General features: G+C 43.6%; 1 long non-coding RNA gene across 1 annotated transcript; it reads left to right on the plus strand.

The window, feature by feature from the left end:
- Positions 1 to 1,073: 1,073 nt before the first annotated feature.
- On the plus strand, positions 1,074 to 23,015 carry LOC115336118. The gene is made up of 4 exons (XR_003921621.2): positions 1,074 to 1,155; positions 17,381 to 17,530; positions 17,811 to 17,959; positions 22,759 to 23,015. It is a non-coding gene; the product is annotated as an uncharacterized LOC115336118 (long non-coding RNA).

Raw genomic sequence — 23,015 nt, forward strand, 5'->3', positions numbered from 1 at the left:
AATTCTTAATTTGCCCCAGGTTATTCTGTGGGGCCCCACTGGATGCAAGGGCATCCAGTCCAGAAATAATGTCTTCACTACGTACTGCTGCACAGATCCAAAGCTTTGTCTTGCTGAAGATGGCCACCTGGTACCCCCTTATTCAGATGCACAGGCTGCCTTTGAAGCATGTTGTGAAAGCAAAATAGATTAGGAAAGTGGTATTATTTGCAAGCAAACTGAATGACAGTATCAAATCTGGTGGGGTAACGCTGTGCAGTCAATTGAAACCAAGACTTAATAACTTCTGTGTTAAGGAAGGGGGAGAGAGAGAGTGTATTCTTCTTAGCTGGCAGTAAACTTCCCTGCCTATATTTTTGGGCTGCTACAGTTTCAGTCTTTTTTCAAAAAGTAATATCAAGCTCCAGCTCCATTATACTGTTTGTGATCTCTTCGTCAATCTCTTGGAGTCTCTTGGAGCTCTGGTGTCTGTGCTGGATCAAGCCTTAATCACCACTCCTTGCAGTAAACAGCTGCTGCTTTTCTCTGTACTGGTGTGCTGCTACCTAAGGTGCCTGTCAGTCAAGGGCAGTTACATGCTATAGCTCCCAGTGTAGTGATTTACTGATGCTAAAGAGAGGAGATCCTGCTGCTCTCCCCTGCTCTGTTCCTCCCTCTTCAGGCTGCATAGTTCTGGCTGTCCTCTCCACTGTCTCTAGGACTCATCTAACTGTACAGTGACCTGACTCAACTTGGCAGCACTAAAATAACCTCAGAACAAACCAAATAATAGCTTTTTGCTGCTTAGTGAGTTGAATTGGCTTTATTGTACAGCCAGAGCATCAGAAGTTACACAAGAGAGGAGCTGAGGCTGTGTGGCTGGGAATGGGGATACAGGCAAGGAAAAGGGAGAAGGAAAGTGGAGGAGCAGGACCATTGCATCCTAAGGCAACCAGCTGTTAAATCTCCTCTGCTACACATCTGGCTATACTCATAGTATCTCAGCACCTCTCTTTCTCTCTCCCCAGGCTTCCTTATGCCATGCCCATGGAGTAACAGTGGTCTGCTATTGCCATTTTACAGGAGAAGGCACAGAGACAACCAGTGGGTCTCCCAGTGCTACGCAGATTAGCTGAGGCATGGCAAGGAATTGGAGTCAGGTGTCACAAACCAGAGGTGAGTGTCTGAACTGCTGGCCTTTCCTTCTTGCCAGAAGGTGCAACTGATCTTTCTTCCTCCCTCTTTATTCCTGCTTTTATATGGTAACTGTACTTCTGCTTATGAGCATACAGGGGTATTTTAATACTGCATTGCAAAGGCAGAGGTTTGGTATCCTTCTTCTGTCCTTTTATCCGTGAACTATTGCAAATAATCTGCTAGCTAGGGATTAAGTTAGCTGGCCAGTTAGCTGCCAGAATCTTCTAAGCTGAATGTGCTAGCACTTGGATTTCAAAGTGCAAAACCATGTTCAGCATATTCATATCCAGGAGTGCTTCTAATTAGAGTTTTTATTAAATTTTTCTTTGTAATCAGCATTGGTAACATGAAAATACATTATGCCTTTTGAAAGCCTCAAGCTAACATGCACCAAAGATTAGCTTGTTTCTACATAATAATCATGTGACAGTCACTGTGCAGCCTGTACATGACACTCAGGGATATGTTTAAAAGCAATGTAATCAGTTTTCAGTCTGGTCTTTCACTTTGCATGCTTTTAGAGTACGTCAGACAGAAATATTCTACTCACAGGTCTTGCTGAGATCTCTTTATGCACTTGTAAAATCTTTTAGTAGCATGGTACAAAGGCAGAAAGCAGCTTATACAGCATCTTGAACATAAAGTAATGCACTGGAGCTGAAAGCTTCTGAATGATGACATATTGATTACATTTCATATTAGTCCCAAATATTTTTTTTATTGACTGCATTTCACTCAGTGCACGTAACCTCTTCCGCTTGTGGATTTTGTGGAGACAGACTGCGCTTTCCTTGTTCATATTCCGTGAGTATGTTTGCAGTATGGAATACTTGGTATCCACAATACAAGGTGCGCTATTTAGCTGTGATTAGTTGCTTAAGTCATTTGTTATTATTTCCATTACCTAATTGGGTGAGAAGAATTTATAATTAGCAGGGTGAGTTTGGCTTTCTGAATAAGGCAGTAATTTGCGGGATGTGATTTAGCAGGGAAGTAGAATTAGGACATTTCCCCTTTTCTTAATTATGCAGGTCTTGTCCATAGAATCAATCCTAGAAAATTAAGTTACTCTTAATACTTTAGGAAGGGAACATATTAATTTTAAATACTGTATTCTATTTAAAAAGGAATGCAGTTGTGCTTTTGATATTAACTGTAATAAATACTGTCAGTACAGAGTTTGGTTTATGTCAGTCTGTATACAACATGTGTATTGTGTCTATTATGTACTTAGATATCTTTGATCTGAGGGCTGTGGCTCTCCTAGTCACCCTTCAGTTTGAACCTGTAATCAGTGATATAGCTGTAGGCAGAGGCTAAAGGTTTGGTACAGGCTTCTAGTTAAAGCCACTCCTTGCTGTTAAGGCAGCTTTTCTGTACTACTTACGTGGTGCATGTGCTGAAATGAATTATGAATTTTGACAGATAGGAGCCAGGAGCTTATTCCTACTTCCACGTTTGGTAGGACTGGAAGCCTTTATAGGGATACATTTAATGTTGAAGTCAGGGTAATGATGAGAGTCAGGACTGGCTGGAGACCTCAGCTTCTGCTGAATCTATGTGGGAATATTATACTCTGGTTAGGAGCATCATCCTTAAATCTGGGCAGATCAGTGTCAATCACGTAGTTTTAAAAATAAGCTCAAGCTTCAGTATTGGGTTGATTTTAGTAAGCATAGTCTCTGGCAACTCAAGTTTTAGTTCAATCTGTATTTGGCTTTCAAATTGCATTTTGAACTCCGGCCAGCAGAAATGAGAGTCTGAGATTGGACTCAAAAGTGACAGGGCAGTGCATCTAGCCTCGCACTGGTCAGTGATGAGTATGAGCGTTTGAGTAGTGCTTGCAGGGCAGTCTTGACCTCTGATGGGCTTATACAGAAATGGTAAGTTACAAGTTGGGGTGAATTACCTTCGGGGGCTGCTTGTTACTCTTCATGGACTACATAGAGAGACTAGTGTGATCTGGCTTCCAACTCAGATGTCTGCATTAAATACCTACTGCTAGATGGGATGAATCAGGTCTTTTTTGCATGTTGGCAGTAGCACTAATGAGGATCAATTGCTTGAATTTTCAGCACATCAGTAGCAATCTGGTACTACTCTGGAATTTACTCAGATTATTTTGATCAGTGGTTGCTCTCCTTGTCAGTTATTTTGAATAACATTTTGAATCCTTTTGACAAATATGGAAATACTGTGAAAATGGGGAAGCTGGAGCCAAGGTAGGTGAGTTCATTCCAGCTTTGTTCAGGCTTGATCTAAGTCTGAAGAAAGTGCCTTTCCACAAGATGTTGGGTGGAGGCACCCCAGGTTCTCGAGCTCAGCCAGTCTGGATATTTCCTTTGGAACATTTTAGTTCTTTTATACTTCTGTTCAGGCCAACTTTATGCTTGCTTCTCCTTCCTAACTGATGTACAGATTCACCTGGTTCCTATACATTTGGTAGAGTTTTCCAATAAGTTCAGTGGGTGTGAAATAGTCAATAAGCAATACCTATCATGCCTTTCATCTTTCATCTGCAAACTCTCTGAAGTCAGCCACCTCTCCCTTGTACAGAAGAGGAAATTGTAGTTGTGAAAAGGCTTGAACAAGAATTGAATCTTGCTTCTCTGAGGGTTGGGCTTGGCACAGAATTCATTAATCTGCAGCTCTGGCTCAGGCAGGCATTTTCCTCGCTCTTTCCTCCTCCTTTCCCTTCCTCCTCTTGGCTGCTTGTCCTTGTCTGGCTCTCCCTCCACCATGCTAGCACAGTTGTGAGTAGGACTGCAGAATAAGTTGGACTGGGGAGCCATTCCAGCTAAAAAAATGATTATTATATTGGAGGTACAGATTATATTTCAGCTGAATCACTTCCTTAGGAGACTACATAAATGTTTGTGCTGGGAGGGCACTGCAAGAGCCAGGACTGGAGGTGAAGCAGGAATGGCTTCAGCTGGTAAAAGTATCATGGTTGCCAAAGCCTCAGTCCCAGGAAAGTGCTCTGAGACCAAGGGCAAACCTGATCAAGTGACCTGATACAGTGCTGGCAGTGGACCTGCTTTGATCAGGGGATTACACTAGGTGAGCTCCAGAGGTTCCTTCCAACCTCAGTTATTCTGTGGTTCTATGATTCGAACTTGAATCCTGTTTCAGGCATCCTTTGACTCTGTCATGCTGTTGCACACATTTCTTCAAGAGCATGAATACAAAGCTAAGATCAATACTGTCCAACAGAGATAGAGGCCCTCTGATGATCTGGTATGCTCAACATAGTAAAAGCCAGATCACATCCACCCAATTTTTATTTAGTAAGAAGAACGCTATCACAACTTTTCTTTATTCTTTTCTGCTTTGTCCGAAATAAGAATTCCAAACGTGGCACTGCGTAAAGACTATTGTATTTTGATTTGTTACAGCTTAATTGTAAATTATGTGAAAGCTGAAAGAATGATGTCTAGGTAGAAATACTAGACAATGCCGTACCTGCACCACTGTCAAAACTCTCTGTGATACCCATGCTACTGAGCCTGTTCTTCCATAGCCAGTGACAAAGCAGGCAGTGCCTTCTGTGGTGCAGGAGTATCCTGAAAGCCATCTATCATCTCTCAGCATCAGGGCCACCATGTGTTGGTAGTAGATTGCTTAGCTATGTTGAATATATACCTCTGTTTCCTTCTTCCCTGCCGTGATGCTGGTGTTGAGAGCAATGTTCCCTTCTAGGTGCCTGGCCTCATGCGCAAAATGCAGAGGGAGTGAAAGACAAGGTAGCCCCCACTCTAGCTGCAGTCATGCAGATATTGAAGAGAGTGCTGAAGTCTGCAGTTTCCACCCATCTGAGGTGTCCCCTCTGGTATTCCAGCTCTGTCAGCCCCTGCTACTTTCCAATGAGATAATATTGAAAAAGACCACAGCATACTGTACAAAGAGATCCAAGGCCAAAGAGAGTACTGTGTCCAGTGCTCAGAGTGATGTAGCTCACTTTATCAGCAGCCTGCACAATTTCAATTGAAAAAAGATAAAATTATTTTTAATATGCATGAAAGTATAGGTGGGAGACCTAATTCTAAGTTTTGCTATGTTTAGGTGAGAATCAACTCCAACTATGCAAATGAAACCAGAATAAACAGTTCCAAGCTGACATAAATGTATCCAAGTGGGTATTTGTAAGAAATGGTGCAAGCAAATACAGCTCCACTTGTTTGACATCTAGAATGGGATTCATTGATGGATTCAATGGTGAGGAATAAATACTTTGCAATGCGTGAGTCATCGCATTCTAAGGTAGATACATAAATTAATTCAGGTGAGTTGTACTCCAGAAGAGCTTCTCCACAGTAAAAAGGTTGTCTAGACGACTAGCTCAGTTTTGCATGTTTACATTAAAGGCATCAAAAGTTTTAGTGAGATGAATCTCATCCCTGGTTTACTACAGTCCTCACTTGTGTCCAGATTTAACATGGGGATCTGAGAGCCTCATCCTATTACTAACGTGAACATGTTTAGCTCTATCTGGATCTGATCTGTACTGAAGAGAGGGGCTTGTGGTGAAGAAGGAAAGAAGCATACCGACATGCAGAGCCATGGCCAGAGCCAGGCCAAGGGGGACATCGACCACGCAGGGGCTTCATGGAGGGTGTCACAACTTGGGGAGCATCCAGCCAGGGTGATGTGTAAGGGCATGCTGGTAGCTGTTGCTGCCCAGACACGGGGCCTGCAGGTCCCCGGTGGCAACTAGCAGGAGCGTGAAAGGCAGGAAGAAGCACCACAGTAGGATGGTCTGGGAGAGGGATGCTCCCAAATCTTCTTGTGACAGCTCTGCCTGCATTTCTTGCCTGCCAGCAAGCATTGCGTGTGACACAGGGAGAGCCACGTAAGTTGCGTTCCTTACAAGCCGACAGCAAATTATTATCTGCAGCATGTGAGGGATATTTTGGAGAAACTGTACTTCAGAGAAGTATAGTGGAGGGTCAGGACTTCTTGGGCAGCTCATTCCCTGGTGGCAGACCTGATCCCAGCTGAGATCTCAAGCCAGATGGCCTTTTTCTCCATGCCAACACAGCTGTTCATAGCACCATGTGAGAGACTGGACTGGGAAACTGATGCCACTGAAATATAATGTGTTCTTTATTATTTTGCTGTGTGGTTTGCTGCCTTATGTGGCTCTGCTGCCGGATGTCTGTGGTGAAGTTCACACAGCAACCCTTGCTCAGACCTGCTTTTTAAAAGCTCACATAGTTTATTGCATAGTCTCTCAGATTTCTGTTTACGTCCTGTCAAGCAGCTCTTGCTAGTGACACCAGTCTTTACACATGTCCCTGGCTACCCTTCGGCCGGTCCTCGGAGAAGATCCTACGTAACGGCCAGCCCCTGTCTCTTTGAGTGCGGTGGGTCAGGCTGTAGCCACAGCACCTCTACTTGTTGTCAGTGACCTCGCTGGCGAGACAAATCAATCCTGAAGGAGGGCTTGCTCTTTTAAAGGAAGTCAGCGAGCCTTTGCACATTACAGGTTGGCATGATAGGTATTGGTTATTTGAACTAGAGAGGGCAAAATCCCTTGGGCCTGTTGCCCAGACTTTATGAGTTTATTTGGGGATTGCTGACAGCTTGCTGTCCCCAGCTCTGTGCCTCACCCTGGACGTGCAAGGTGCCTCTGAGTCAGCTGCTGCATCACCTCGGTTTACATCATGGTTACGGTCTGTGGTATAATAGGGCTGATTCATGTTGATTCATCGGCAGCTCAAATGTCCATACGGTCTGCGCTAGGCAGAAGGCTGGGGCATTTTTTTAATCCTTTCGTCCTGTCTAAGGCATTCCTACTCTTCACCACAGCCCTTAGCCAGGCTTGAATATGGGTAGATTCGCTGTTCTGCAGAGCACTACTAGAAATTCTTCCTTCTTCCCCCAGCACCCTTCTTTCAATAGGCTTTCTTTGGTCTTCACTTCAGCTGCAGAAAAGTAGCGTGTGATGGGTCCTTGCTGTGCTGGTAACCTGTGCATGTCTGCAGGGTGCTGCCCCCTTCAGTTCTTGATGGCCCATTGAGGCAAATACTTGAGAATTTTCCTTCCCTCCTTCACCCTACGCTCAGCCTTTTGTTCCCATCCCCGCTTCATCCCTCCGGCTCTACCTCTGTGACTGCATGCCAGGCAGCGGACTGAACCCTATCACTGAAATGATCAAAGCTGAAAGGAACTTTATTTCTGAGGGTTATTTTTACTCCTGATGGCTGCAGTGATATAGTCAGCAGCGCAGCACCATCGTGCAGTTATCAGGCAGTACCTGGCAGAGAAAGCGGCTCTGGCTGGACAGGAATCTCTCTGGTGGCTTTGCCTTGCAGAAGATGAAGTTTTGTGGAACTGCTCCTGCCTGACAGGGGTCTGTCAAAGGGGCTTCAGTGTAATAAGAGTGGAGGATCCAGAGGATCTGCTCAGTGAGGTCTTAAGGAGGTGGTGGGGCAGGGTGAGAAGAACAGGAAGAAAGATGGAAATGAAGGTATGAAAACTCAGTGGGCCCAGACAAGACTGGGAGTGCTGTCAGAATGGAGATAGGGTTAGAGAAGGTTTTACTGGGGAGAGAGCAAGCTGAGCATCAAGTCAAGGAGAGGGGTGTTGAAGGGAGGTGTAATGTCTTTTACTAGGCAGGTGTAGCTAGAAAAAGCTCAGACACAGTTCTAAGCGCACTGACTTTTCAGTGACACGGAGATGGGCTTCTGTGCCTGAAAATCTGTCTGGTTTTTCCCCCCAAATACACAATTTAATAAAAACCAGGACCTGTCCTTACAAATGTACCTTGGTTATGTCCTGAGACCATCACAGCTCCAACAGCCACACTGTTACAGCCAGAAGTAGAGACAGAATGAAATTTGGAGAACTGGCAGTTGAATTGGAGGAGAAGTTCAAAGGCAGCTCTTCTTTCCGGCTTTCCCAAGGATATGTTAAAAACAAACCTCTGACTTCCTTACACAGTCTCTGCCCAGCCATAGATTTTACATTCTCTAGGGTCCCTAGAGTTCAAACCCATTTAATGTCTAAAAATGCTCGCCCGTTTGTTACATAGCCAAGTCCTGCTTGGCTTTCTCCAGAAATAGCAGAGCTACCCAAATAGCAGAGATGACCAGGATCAGGCCCTTCCTGTTATCTTTGTGCACAATTTCCCCCGATCTTTGCTAGATAAACTGCCTCAAGCTAAATATGTCCATCAGCGTATGTGTCAGAGCTCTGTTCCCAAGCTTGCCTCGGCACAGACACTGCGGGAAGGAAGTCCCCTAGCATACGATAACACACTGCCTTCGAGTTTCTGGTTCAGTGAAGGGTAAGCGATGGTATACGATTTCAGGGAAGACTGCTGATTTGCAGTCTCTTCAGAAAATTGTAATGTTCCCTTACACACTACCCTTAGTCTGAATACATTAAGCCCACTGGCGAAAAGATAGCCACAATTTAAGTTAATTGTACAGTTGCTGGAAACAATAAAAGAAGAAGAGAGTTCTCTTTGTAGTCAGTTCTCCCACTCATGGGATCAGCTAGTTTCGTATCCTCGCTGTCTCACACCACAAACCAGCAGGGAGAAAACAGTAATTCTTGACTCTCTTTTTTTGAAGTGGAGGAGGCAAAGGAAGGACATTTTTGTATTCTGTACAGCTTTATTCAGCAGCAAGCTTGCATTTAACTGCAATTTTCAGTGTCTCACAAAAGATTCACACCTATCCTGAGAAATATCAGCAGTGGAGCTGTCACTTTATTGTGAAGAAAGAAAATGAGACAAAAAGAAATGAAATTGAGGGAATTCGTGTCAGGACTTCCTGGCTGTAGTTTCAGGCTTACTTTATTAGAAAGTGTTAAATGGGGAGGTGAGCTGTTTTCAAAAAGCTTTTTTGATAAAATGCAATCAAATAGTAATGCTTCCAGACTTTTCCCACCCATTTACAATACAGGGCTGTGGAATAGGTAACAAGGCAGTATTCTGTCTCATCAGTCCTCAAATCTGGAGAAAGTGAGAGGAGGAGAGATAGGCTGTTTGCCTATGAAGTGCTACCAGTTGACTCCAAAGGATCTCTGACCTTGTTGTTGATAGGAGAAAGCTCTTCTTCAGATGTAAGGACACTGTCTTGGAGATTATGGTCTTGGCCTCAAATGCAGGCAACAATTAGATATCGCTGTGCAAAGAACTTTTCCCTGGGCATGCAGGAGGAACCTTCAGTAGCTCTGTGCTTGTGTACTCTCCAAAACAGGGGTTTCTGTGTGCTTTCTGGGGACAAATGCTGGTGAAACCAAATGCCAAACCATGGCACCACATTAAGGCCAGCAGAGCTGCTTAAAAAAGCAGACTGTTCCTCCTTTTTTCTCTCAGTCAGTTATTCCTGTGCTTACAGAAACCTCCTTACAATTGCAGCACAAGCATTTGTATGACCTTGTGGGGAACTATATTGGAAAAAATTGCATATTTTTTTCCCTAGGGGCTGTTTTTCAGCTGGATCAGTTCCCCGATCTGGTTCACCATGTAGCCACACAAATATTTATGATGGCACAGTACAACAGATGATCTGGGAGAAGATGTGGGAGTGGGAGAAAGCGGGGACTGCTTTATTGGCAATTGTGTTCACTTAAAAGAATACCAAACTGTAGCTTAAAGAAGAAAGGAATAGCAGCGGGATGACACATCTGAGAAGGGAGTTGAGGCATGTGCATTATTCCCCAGAAATGAAAACATAGCTTCAGATGTCAAATGGTACAATTACAGGGGTGAAGATCAGCTACCACAGCCATTTCCAAATGATGCAGTCTGCAGGCAGGGAGATTTTCAGTATTTCAGCCATTCTGAAACTTCGCTTTGAGGGAGCTGGGATGCAGAAGATGCAGATGGTGGATCCAAACAGCTGCAAAAGCAGTGGATCTGCATGTGGATGACCCTCCACCTCCATGTGATCTGCAAGATCTGAAATGAGATCCTGTGTGAGATTGTTTTGGATAAATATGGTGGTCTCTGTTTGTTTGTGTGTGTGCATGTGTACAGGCTGGGATTCTGTGAGGGGCTCTTATGTGGTTTTCTTCTCTTGAAGGTGCTTGTTGTGGGTTTCTTTTGAAAAGGGTTGTCACCAGAAGGAGAATGTAATGCACAGATTTATTTACCACTATTTCCTTACTAAGCTGTGCTACTTGCAGCAGTCTTCTGGGCCCTGCACGCTGCGGTGACACAATATCCTGGGCAAGTCCTCACAGAAGGATGACGTGGGGCTCCCTCTCCCATGTTGCCAGTGTTCACCCTGAGTTCTGTCACCTGGCACTTGGGCTTGCCTGGCTTTGGGACAAGTGCCCTGTCTGTACCTGCCAATACCCCCCAAAACTGACTTTGCTGGGTCTTTGATGGGCTCTGGCATTTGCTTTAATATGTCTGGGGTTTATGCCAAACCATCCTAGTTCCAATGCATCCAGGTGGAAGGGAAAGAAACTGAATAACCATTGTTTTCTGCTTCGTGAGGCCCTACTGCATTTTATAAAACCCTTCAGAGATAATTCCCAGTCCAGAAGGGAGCTGACAACTTGCTTCACCATTATTAAGCTAATGCAGTTGCCAAGTCTATTCAGAGGCTTACAGCTACATATGTGCTGATACGCTTTTCTGGACAAAGGTCCAGAAATGCTGGGCTGTGTCTCTGCTGCAGTCTCAAGCACCAGTTCGTATCTGCTCTTTTTCTCCAGGACCCAAGCTATAACTTAGAAACATCCAAGCTAATGTGGAACATGTTATCTCCACTGCCTACAGCAGTCTAGCTAGGGGAGCAAGGAGCTCACCGAAAATTTCCTGTCAGAAAAGCAAGGTAAATTAGGCAGCGCTGAGCTCCATGGTGCTGCAGGTTTATGGCTGTCCCTTCCCCAAAGGACCAAAGTTTGGGTCTTTTCAAACGGCACAGTATTTTTGGGGCTGTCATATCATTACATTGTGATGGACTGTGCTTCTTGCATACTACTGAGAGAAGTATCCCCTGTTTACACCCGCCTACGTGCCTTTTAAAAGATTTTCTACCCCACTATTGCATATAGTCTCATAGTTGTACATGAGGTAAGACAAGGGCTTTTCTGCTCTATAGTCTGTGTTGCAGGAAGATGAACTATGTGCAGCTACTTTGATTCTAGACTAAATGCCAAGTCTGATTTAGCATGGCACTTCTTGTATTAGCATTCCCTGGGACACATGAACCAGTTCCTTTCAGAAATGTTTTTTAATGAATGAAGTTCTGAATATCCAAGTGACTCTTCATTATTCACTGGTACTTTATTTCAGTAGATGCAGTTTCTGTCAGTATCTCCCTAGCTTTTAAGTGAATGATGTTATTATACCTCCACTTCTTCAGAGGCTCTCAAGATCTGTGGTGAGATCAAAGATGTCAACCATCCTGTGATCTTCATTAAAAGGGAAAGACAACAGGGAGAGGGCTGGCTCAGGCAGTGGAAAGATCTTTTAATATCTTTGCCTCTTCAGGCCATGATAATGGAGCAATGATTCTCGCTCAGTTAAAGGATGCAGGGTAAGAAGCAGACCAGCGCTGGAATCGGACAATTTGGTAGTTCCCTTCTTTTGCGAGTGGGGAAGGTCCTTTCCAGAGCATTACAAATTCTTTGTTGCCCCTGCATTTAACAACATTCTAGGGATCCTGATGGGAAGGAACGACCTCGGGAGTGGGTTTACAGTTCCAGCTGCTGCAAATTTAAGGACAGGATTGCTGGGCTTATAAAGCTATGAGTGAAAAGGAAGTAAAAATATTATCTTCATCAATTCCAGGAGCAGAAAGACCGAGAACATTTTTCTTAGTAACTCTGCACCTCTGCAGAACAGTGTCAGGGCCCTGAGGGCACCCCCAGCCCTGGCTGCCCCCCCCCCCCGCCTACAGCCCAGGACCCCATTTCATTCATTTCATCTTGGTCCTTGCCCCAGTGATGCTCCAGCAGGGCCGGTCTCCAGCTCCCCACAGCCCTCTCCGTGGGTCCAGCTCCCCATCCCCAGGCAGGTGCCCAGTGCCCGGGGCTGGGGCTGCTTCGGGTGCCCCCATGTCCCCCCCCGGCAGCCCTGTTCTGGGCTCTGCCCTGCCACCTCCCATGGGGACCCCCCAGCACCCCATCCCTTGTGGGGCACTGGTGGTTGGGTCGCTTTTGCTGGAATTCAGCCAGTGCCTTTCCGAGGGCTTTTTCCTGGTGCTTTCTCAGATACGTGAATACATCTGAGCTCAGTAAAAATGTTCTTATCTATTATTCAATAATCTCTTCATCTTTCACCTTGCTGCTGGGTTGCTTTGTAAAACTTTAACAATAAGCTCATTTGATTGAAGTGGAGATAAGGAGTCAGCTCATATGTGTAGATTTTTGCTGGAGAACAGTTTGAGACCCATGTGTATTTGGTCTGTCTGCTCGTTTCAAGACCTATAGACACTGCCGTAAGAAGAGGGTGCTTGTTTGTTTCCACAGACATTTTGAGTACGTAACGTAAGACAAACATGTTCTTTAACCTTTATTTAAAAATATCTATTGCAAAAGCACTGAGCTCAACTCTAATACCCAGGAATAGCAAATGAGCTGTTCACTAATGTGAAGCAATGCTCTAAACAGAGTATTTTCATGATCATATTTTTTTCATTTAAATGATTTTTTTTATCAGTGTCAGAATGTTCAGTGAATGTATTTGACAATATTCCCTTAAAGAGTTTATGACAGCCACATGTTCGAGGCTGGAAGAGGGGGAGGAAGAAGGAGGGAGTGACCTAATATGAGAAGAAAGAGCAGACCGCAACATCCCCCTGCCCCTGTTATCCTGTTTTGGCTATTACAACACAGTTCTGGTTTTGGAAATACACGGTTTCTTTTTTTGCTCCTGAAAAAAAAAAAAAAGGGAGTGCATTTTTCAATGTAATTGTGAGAAGGAACTGTCGTTCTCCAGCCTGTGCAACCTGTGTGTGCACTGTGCGCAGGCAGCGTGAGAATGTCCGTCTCACGAAGATACTTGTTCCGGAGTGATAAGGGAAGCCGGACTCTAATCCTGGGCATGGTCGTATGTATGCTCTGAAACATTAGGAAATTTCACTACGAAGTATCTGAGTGGTTGCCCTAGTACAGATAGGTGGGTACCTGTCACCTGCTGCTGCTTTTGCCACGGAGGTGGTAGATGCGATAGCAGTGGCTTCTCCACGCTTGCCAAAGAATCTCTTTCATTTAAGATATGCCTCCAGGTTTCCTGGGTAAGCAGGACTGAAAAGTAAACCATCTGTTTCTCAGTACTTCCCTGAATCACAATCCTGAAAGAAGGGAGGCTTAAAAGCATTTAAAAAAAAAAGTCTTGTTAATTAAAAATTAATTTAAAATATCTTATTAAGCCTCTTTGGCCTTAACTATACTGAGAAAATATACTGATTTAGCACATAACTTGCACAAAACGCAGTTGTGTTTAATAATGTTAGCTTGTCACAAATTTCTGCCCTTGCTCATTCCAAGGACAAAATGAAGTTTAACATTGGGATAGTTAGAAAACATTTTACCTCATACATTTTAACACTGCATTTTCCCTGTATAGTGTCGAGCTTAGTTATTCTAATTTTATCTTCAATAATGGGTTCCTAATTTTATTGTTGTGGCTGTTGTTCCCTCAGGGCATTTGGAAATGAGATTCAGCATTTAAAGAAAACCTTAGCTGTAACAGATTTTTAATAATGAAATCAATGAAAAGAGTATTTCTGACTATAAATCCTGAATACTTTAATGTTGATACATGAAGAGTTGCTACTGTTTGTTCAGTGCTGAGTTTTCCAGCTCTGCTGCATTTAACCGCTTTTTTGTCCCGGGGATATTCTGCGCAGATCTGGAAATCTCCATTCAGAAGGGCCGGTGGTTGACGTGTTTTCCGCCAAAGCATTTGTCAGATGTGGTAGCGTCCACAGGAAACCTTTCGAAACACAAGAGGACTGAGTAGCCAGTGCAGTGTTATGGCATTATGACCAAGAAGCTGTTTTAATTTTGAAGCAACAGCAGACGTTTTCTCCGAGATAGAAGTAGGTGCAATTTTTCTTTCACTTATATGGAAAAGTTGGCTACTCCAGATCTGGAAGGAGCATGTATATGGCTAGGTAGAACTCTGGGAGTTTCCAGCAGCTGCCTTTCTTCACCTGTGTACAAAGGTGATCGGTATCTTGCTATCTCTCAGGAGATGGGCTTTTCTACTGGGGAAACTCTTCTCTGGGTTTCCTCACTGACTGCAGCTTGTCTGCTCTGCCCTGTGCCTCCCCAGCATTTTTATCCGAACCGTTCAGGGCATCTGGAGCTAAAAGGAAAGCTCTGGAGTAAGTGCTTTGGGATGGCTGGATGCTCACTTCGCCTGATGGCTGCAGCATCAGCAGAGAAGAATCAGCAAAGGTGTCGGTGGGACCCACACTTGCAGGCTTCTTGATTTACATGTCTGTAGATTACTCAAATAGGATAATGTGTTTAAAAAAGGATTACCTTGCTGGGTCTTGTTTGCCAAATATCAGCCCGGAGCAAGTTTTTACAGCTGAGATACAATAGCCTGATAGCAATGTTTATGATAGAAATTCTGCCAGCTATTTAAAGCCAGCAACACACTGGCCACTTAGTCACTGGAAGACTTTGTTGTCAAAACGACTCTTTCTTTTGCAAATGGCAATATGTTTGGGGAATATTGCTTGGTGCTTCGAGGAGTAAAAGGCTCCACGCTGCTTAGTGGTTAGCCAAGCAGCCTTGGTCCCCACGCAGCTCTGCCAGTAACAATAACGGCTGGTGCTCACACAGCGCTTTTCATCTTCAGACTGGTTCACGGAGCGGGTGGCACCCACTCCTCACAAGCCAGCGGTTGCTGCCAGCTGCAGAGCTGCGAGGAAGGTTGGCGGTGGTACGTGGGGGACATGCCGCCTGCCACGGCCACATGTAGCTTGAAGAAAAAGCAGCATGTGCCCTAAGCCAGGACACGCAGCACATCCCAGCTCAGGCACTCGCCAGGGCTACCGCATCGTGCCTGCCTGGAGACAGGGCTCCTCTATCAGGTAAAATAGACAAGGATCTCTTTATTAGGATATTTTTGATGAGAAACATGCCCATGAAGCACCAGGGCACTATGGCTTCCTAAACTCTTTTGACTACCCTCTGTGTCACTGTGTGTGGGGGTTTTGTTCCTCTTAGGGCAAATGCTTTTTGATCCTGATCTAATTTCCCAGACTTGGAGCACTCCTGGGTAAAGAATACCAAATATGCAAAGTTATATAGTGTTTCTACAGTGGTGTTACTGAGTACCATTCAATGCCCTTGTGCAAAAAAAGTTGTGACGCGGCAAGCTCATGACAGGGGACTTTGCCCTCGTGGAACTGCAGGATAACTTTTCTGCGGATATGCCCTTGGGAGATACTCAGAAACGACGGTCTCACGTGTTGGTGTGGACAAAAGCTACCTAGAATTTGGATAAGAAGGAAAATGTATTTGCTGAGCCATTCTTGGTAACGCAACAGCTTGTACAGTAATGTATTTGTTGTCATTGGCCTGGTTTCAGCAGCAGGGTATGTTCAGCTCATATTCAATCATATAAAAACCCATGAAAACTGACATTGTGATCCAAGACCACTGAGCTTCAGCTTACTTGATACATTGCCTGTTTTCAGTTAGGCACAATTTGAAGAAAATTGTTGCCAGTTGTGTTTCATTAGTGCACCAAAAAAAGGGCTGCATTTTTGTTTTCCAGAAAGTTGCTGAATCACATCACTGTGCAGAATATGTTCCTCAAATGGCCTCTCTCTAATGATGCAAGGAAAAAAAAAAAGGCAAACCTGTTTCAAAAGATGAAACATGTTATATGGGTTAGCTGAGGAAAAGTAATATTAACTTTTTTTTTAATGCCTCATGCTGCAGTGTCTGGGAATTGAAGGGCATAGAGTGTTCCTTTTCTCTTTTACTGCTGCATGACTTGTGCTTAACTATTTATGTTGCAGTCCTAAGACCTGCTCTCGCTCCCCAGGAGACAAACGCTAAAGTATTATTAGACCTTAGTGTGTGGGGGGAAGAGGTCTTAGTGTAATTTTAATGTATAAATATTGTATGCTTTATGCCAGTTCTTAGATTTTTACAGAAAAGTAAGTTAGCTGGTGCACACTCTGGTGGCCAGTCTTTCTACAAAGAGAACTCACAGGTACAAAATGGTAAATAAGATGTGTATTTGCCATGTATTGCACACCATTTTTTCATTTGTAATTGTTTTTAAGTTGAGAATACATACACTACTCAGTCAAGCATCTTATGAAAGTCATTGCTCCCACACAGGTATTTTTTACTTGCTAGTCTTTTGATCTCAAAGGCTGAATCTGGGTTTGTTTGATAAGGTCCAGTTTCTGTTAAACTTTTTTGGTCATAGCTCCCTATCTGTTTCAAAAAGAAAAAGAATAAGAAAATGAAAAAAAATCTTATCCTCTCTTTTGTTGGACTATAATAAACACGGTAAGGCAAATGCTCCTGGTACAGATTTGTGTCATGCTCAGCAAATGCAATTCTGACTAGGCCAGGCCTTCTGACCTTTCCAGTCGTACAAATAACTACCACTTTTCTGGACCTACAATACAGGTATACATGGGTTAAAGATTTTTAGAAATTTTTTTGTATGCACATGTAAATTGGAATAAACATAATGTTCAATTCAGGCACATAGCCTCTACTGACAATAACAAACTCTTTGATATTTCTGCATATTCTGTCTTCTGAATGCAGTTTTAGCATTGGTTCTGCTTAATACTGCTTCTCTTACGTTGTCTGCGACATACAGTTATGCATTTTCTAGTTATTCTTTTTGTTCAACAGGAAATGCCAGGCTTTTCTTGCTGCGTTCTTCCCTTACTTCTAGGCAGTGCTCTATTGCTTCAGCTGTAGGTGTTGGAAGATGAAATTCTGCTCAATTTCCAATCCAGGAAATCCCCATCCTGCAGAGAAGAGGCTGAAGTGCCGGGACACCCCAGCAACTGCAGAAGGGGGAAAACACAGAGATTCTTGACTCCTTGTAGGGCTCAAAGTGTGAACGTGAAGAGGAGGGAAGGAGGAAAAGACGGCAGATGTGGATCTGCAGCCCTCTCGCCCATGCCCTGGGAGGCAGGTGCTGCTGCTGCTGCTCCCCCTGTTTGCAGGGTAACTCCTCTGGCCCTTGGGACTGCTCCCCAAGACATTTTCATCCTCTACCTTTGCCTCTCCTTTCTCTCAGGCTCATCACTTAAGGTTGAAAACTCCTGTCACTCAGGAAAAGAAGGCGACCTGCTCCCTCTATAGGCTTTCCTGGTTGTTGCTATCATGAACCGACCATCCAGGGGATCAGAGCTGCATGCAGGCTTTGAAGGCTGGCAAAAACTCTGGTGTGAGACATATTTTGCATTTCTTTTAAATTTAGAGATGATTTTTGTGTGTGTATATGTGTGTGAATATGTATATTTGTGTGTGTGTGTATATATATATATATATACATTCTCTAACACCTATGTATATAGCTACTTTTTCTGCAGAAGTCACGTATGGAGCAATTTTTACTGTTTAGTTTTAGTCTTTTTTAAACCAATGCGTGATCCTTTTGTGTGTGAACTTTCTGTTTGTTAATGGTTTATGATAACACCCTCCTGACTGCATTCTACCTTTATTAGTGGAAGAGATACCATCTGAGCCAGCAGTTCCGTGAAGCCAGGCACGCTTCCTCGCCAGTGCCTGCTATCCCGACGGCTTTTCTCTCCTCCCCGTCCCAGGGCCCTGCCTCCTCAGCTGCACCAGCACTGCAGTTTCTGGCATCCTTCCGGTAAGAAAAGCAACCTGTATTAAGAACAACCCTGTAAATAAAAAAGATTCTTTGTAACTTGGATCAGCTCAGTGACCTGATTTACAGCACAGCCCCAACAACAGTTGCGGAGCAGCCTGAGTGTGAAGAAGCAGCCGGAGGCGAGGCAGGGATGGGAGACAGACGCTCCCAAGCTGGCCTGGCGGCTGAAGTCCCCCTTTGAGAAGCTGCATCTGCCAGCGTACCTTTGCTCTGGCACAGATATCAGAGGGAATTCCCCTGCAGTGCCTGAAATAACGCTTTAGGGAAGAACTGACACATCGCTGAGTTATATATTAACCATTATAGATGACCTTTCAGAGAGTGGCAGAGTAACAATCTCACTGAATTACTGATAAAGAAAAATGGCACTTTTTCCATTATGCAGAGCACAGGTATTAACTCCTAGGAAAAGACTGCCCAGCTCTTTCCGCTAAATTATAGTGTTTTCAGTTCTTCATACTTTCTTAAACATGAATAAATTGTTCAGATGTTTTCAATGCTAAATAAATGCCTCTGGCTGTTTCTTGTGGAGAGTGGAGGGGAGGAGGCAGGAAATGTTTTAGCTAGAACGATGCAGCCATTTTGAAGGAAGTGTCAGAAGAGCAACATACAAGTTTGCCTGACTTACAGAAAAAAATAATCCTAGCAGTCATTCAGGACTGTGCTCACTTTTCCTTTCCAAGGTCTGACCTTGCTCTGTGTTCAGCATTGTCAGAGATCTGCTGCAATGAAGTTTATGTACTTATGCCACTTAGGACACAAATTAATTGCTTTAACTTAAGCTTAAAAGCAAAACCCTGCCAGACATGACAAATATGAGTATTATATATCACCATTTAAATGACTAATGATTTATTTCTCTTTGAAGCTTCTGGTGAAAGCTGAACCATAATGGTGAAAGAAAAAATAATCTAAGTTACCTAACACCTCACATATGGAATTGATAATGCTCTGGTTTTTTATGGAATAAATTGCCCTTCAATGGTTATATACATAATGAGGATGATTTCATTTGGTGTCCAATGTGTGCTGTGCATATATTCAGGAGATTTAAACTTTTTGACTGAAGATGAGATTTTCACAGAGGGTCCTTCTTTTGGTCAATATATTCCACTATTTAATGAGAAGAAATGCTGGCTGTGTTTAAATTCAATTGTTTGGTTTTCAAGAGACATTTTTTTGACCTTTAAAACCACAAAAAATATCCTTGTTTTAGACTGAAATATCTTTTTGAATTGAAAAAAGAAAAAAAAAAATCTTAATTTTTTTTCCAAAGAACTTCTTACCTCAGTAGTATATATTTGCTTCAAGTTGTATGTTTGGAATTTTATTGTATGGAATTTATGTAGCCAAGGCTTTAAGCACCCTTACTTAATTAATAATATAAACCAAAATCCCTGTGGTCTTTCTATCAGGAACTCAGCTAAACAGGCACCTACAGACACTCTTTTCCACTCCATCATTATGGGAAGCATACTCTGCACTTGACAAGGTGAAATAAGAAGGGGTTCAGGTAATGAAAGGCTCGTAATAAATACCAACCAGCACAGGAGAGCTGAGGGTAGGCCACGTTCAGGGCAGGATATTGCTGGAATGTGTTTGGGGAGAGAAAGACTGAGAGGGGTTTCTTATCCACCCCTTAGAGCTGCTACCGCTTCACATGGGTCAGGGTTGTCCTGGGATGTGGAGGCTGCATCTCCTTTCACCCCACCCAAACCTCTTCAAGAAGAGAGAGGTATGAGTAACGGAGAAGAAGATAAATCATTTTGCTTAAATAGCTGGTGCTGTGGCAGCCAAGGAGGCAACCTGTGACAGAGGAGGAGAGGTGAAAGGCAAAAAGGGATAGCCAGGATTAGGTCAAAAGAAAGACTAAGCAAAGCAGAGAGAGAAATAGTGAGACAAAGGCTTAGCCCAGGGATGCAGTGTTTCTGTGAAATTGGTAGAATCCAGGATATAAGTGTGCTTGGAATAGTCTGGTGGTTATGTTTGGATGCAAGGGCATTGCATGTATACTAGCATTGCAGATATTGAACATCTTTAAGCTGGTGCCAGAGGTCTGTCACATGTGTCAATTTTGGAATTGCTGCCAGTTTTCTGAGTACAGCGTGTCCAAATGATTATTATGTGAGACTGCAGTTAGAAGCATGCAAAATGAGTTGCATGGAAGTTATACTTGTGTCTGATATTTGGGCTCTAAGAAAAGGGGAAAGAGCTGTAGGTCTTGCATGTGACAGTTTTGATCATTTTTCAGAAAAAAAATTGCTTTGTACTTGCCCATAAATTAAACTTGTATCATGATGAAAAGACAGCAACATCAATTTCCACTTGTTAGAAATGTTTTGCATGCAGGCTTTGGCAACATCAGTTCTCCTCACCAGGAAGAAGACTGTAAGAAGTCCCAGCTTTACCTTTCAGATGGTTATGCCATCATGTTACTGTATTGCACCACCAGGGCGTTGCAAAGAATGCCTTAAAATGCGGAGCTACCCAAATCTAAAAAGGCTTGGGAGCGGCATATTCTTTACTGTACGCATGACCTCATCTTAAAAGAAAGGTTATCATTAGCAAACTTAAGATGATGGGAAGTTGGGAGGAGTTGTTATAAATTTCATTTCGGCAACAATATGGTTCAAATAAGAAAAAATACATTATTGTCATCGCCCTCTTTGCCAGTTCTACCTATAACCGTTCTTTTTTATTTTAGAAGAGGCAATCATCACAAAAATCAGGATGAACAGATTTTCCACATATGTGCCAGGGCAACATCAGAAAGTGGTGTGCAGAGCAGCTGGTATTGCTATTCAGGCTGCTCAGCAGGGCCATGAAGATCATGCTCCGGGCTGGATGCAGGCGCCCGTGACTGCAGGGCAGAGGAGGGAGCTGCCAGTAGCTGCCAGCAGCTGCCAGCAGCCAGCTCTGGTGTGAGACTTATGCAAAGTATGACTAAAACAATGTCAGTGCTGAATACAGAATTCCCCCATTTCTTTCTTGCTTTAATGAGAAGAGCACTGCAGATGTGAGGACAGGGACAAAAGTAGCCAGTATTTCCTCTCCTCTCTTTCTACATGTTAATCAGCCGTGGTCATGGGGCACTGGCTAATCCCTCTGGCTGCTGAACTGAGAAAAGAAGATGCTTCTCTTCCAAGTTACTAATGAATCACCCCTTTTAGTACATAGCATGCATGACTGCATTGTTAAAAGCAGTCTTAATCACTCACTGAGAAAAATGATATCGATCATTTCTCCCTTTTAGTTGTTAACTGGAAGCCTCAGGAGTTTTGACTCACAGCCTGTGCGCTGCAGCAAGCCCAGAAAGACTTCAGTAGATTTTTAGCTAGTTGTAGGACCCCCTGCATCTTATTCTTCCCATCTTCCTAGTATGGCTATGATTTGGAAAAATGATAGATTTCTTGGTTTCATACCTTTTTAGGAATCACTGTTCTGCAGATGGATTTGGCCTGAACTTTACACCAAAGCTCAAAGAAGAGAAGCATTTTTGGTAGGCAACTGCCTTCTAGCAGAGGATAGAGCAAAACAGCTCCTGGGCTGTAGAAACCCACCCTCCATTTTGCCTTTAGCTCTGTAGTGGTGTTGGACAAGCTGCACATACAGCAGTTCACCCTGGTTTACGAGCATAGGACTGTGTGTAACAGTACAGTGGAATAGGGAAAAAGAAGTAATAAGAGTAAATTTGAAGGTTTTTGACAGCTTCTTGGAAAGAGGGTGAATGGGTCTGAGGTGAGAAATAAATCCTGTTGTTGACTAGGAATTGCCAAAGGCAGAGCAAAGTGAATAGGTAAAAAGTTTTCAATGTGACATAGGAAAAAATGTATCTGTAGTTGTTTCAAATGTAGACAGATATACTGATAGAGGTACTTGTGTATTAATTGCGTGAGAAGTACTAGACTGAAAGATTGTTACCAGCGCTGAAGGGTCAAGTTTTCAGCTGGTGGAGAATGCCAAAGTTAAGAGAGCCTGTACCCGCTTAAATCACTCCTCCTGTGTACGTGTGTGTTATAGCATGGCTGAATTTTGTTATTACATCCAATTTATTTAATTGGATTAGGCTGTCAACTTGTTAATTTCTCCACAAATGCAAAAGAAATGTATGGGGCCTCCATGGAGGAGGGTGTGTAAGGACAGTTCTGTTAGTGAGTGATTGAAGTACGTTTGCTGTTATCAATGCTTTCTGTTATTTCCCCTAAATAGGCCTTTTTGTTCACTCCTTGTGGAGACCTTCCCCACATGTTCCCCCAGTTCTGATAGTACATGACGTTGCCGGTCAGCAGGTCCTCTGCTGTCCCACCACAGCCTTCCTTAGCTGCTGGAAAATGGAGTTAGCATCTGTTGCGAGCAGACACTTAGGAAGCAGGGGGAAGAGGGGAGAAAAGGCACCCGATGAACTAGCGATTGCTTGTGTAACAATTGTGTAATGATGCTAAAAACACATGCATTACAAAAGTTCGTCATGTTTGAATGTAGCTGAGAGCAAAGGGGATGTAAAACAACGCTGACGTGCTGAGCGGTCAGGGTGGAGGGAGGAAAACTGTTTGCCAGGAGATGCCTGAATGCTGAACATGACACGTCCTCGCCTACACTGTCTGCTAAGCTGAGGTTGGTGACATGACATCTCAGTGATTTGTTGGGTGCTGTTCAACCATCACGGCTTTTTGTAACAGAAGGCATAATATCCTCAGTCTCCTGAAGTCCGCAGCAAACAGGTCTCTTCAAAGAGACCGAGTTCATCCACAGTGGCTAATGACCTTTTCTTTCCTCAGCAGGCCTTTCTGGCAGCTCAAGCTCCATTCTTGGGGGAAAAGGACAGAAAACACTCCGTCCAGGACTGGTTCAACACAGGATTAGGATCCGCTTGCCCACTGCCCAGATGCAGTTAAGTATTTTTTATTTGCTGCTGTGAAACATCAACCACAAAAATACATGTAGTCTACTCATTAAATGCAAACTGCTAACGACAGTGGGCATAAACAACAAAAGAAATAATCTCCAGATAAATGGTATACTACAACATGCTTCA

The sequence above is a fragment of the Aquila chrysaetos genome, chromosome 26, assembly GCF_900496995.4.
Source record: "Aquila chrysaetos chrysaetos chromosome 26, bAquChr1.4, whole genome shotgun sequence".
NCBI lineage: Eukaryota > Metazoa > Chordata > Aves > Accipitriformes > Accipitridae > Aquila > Aquila chrysaetos.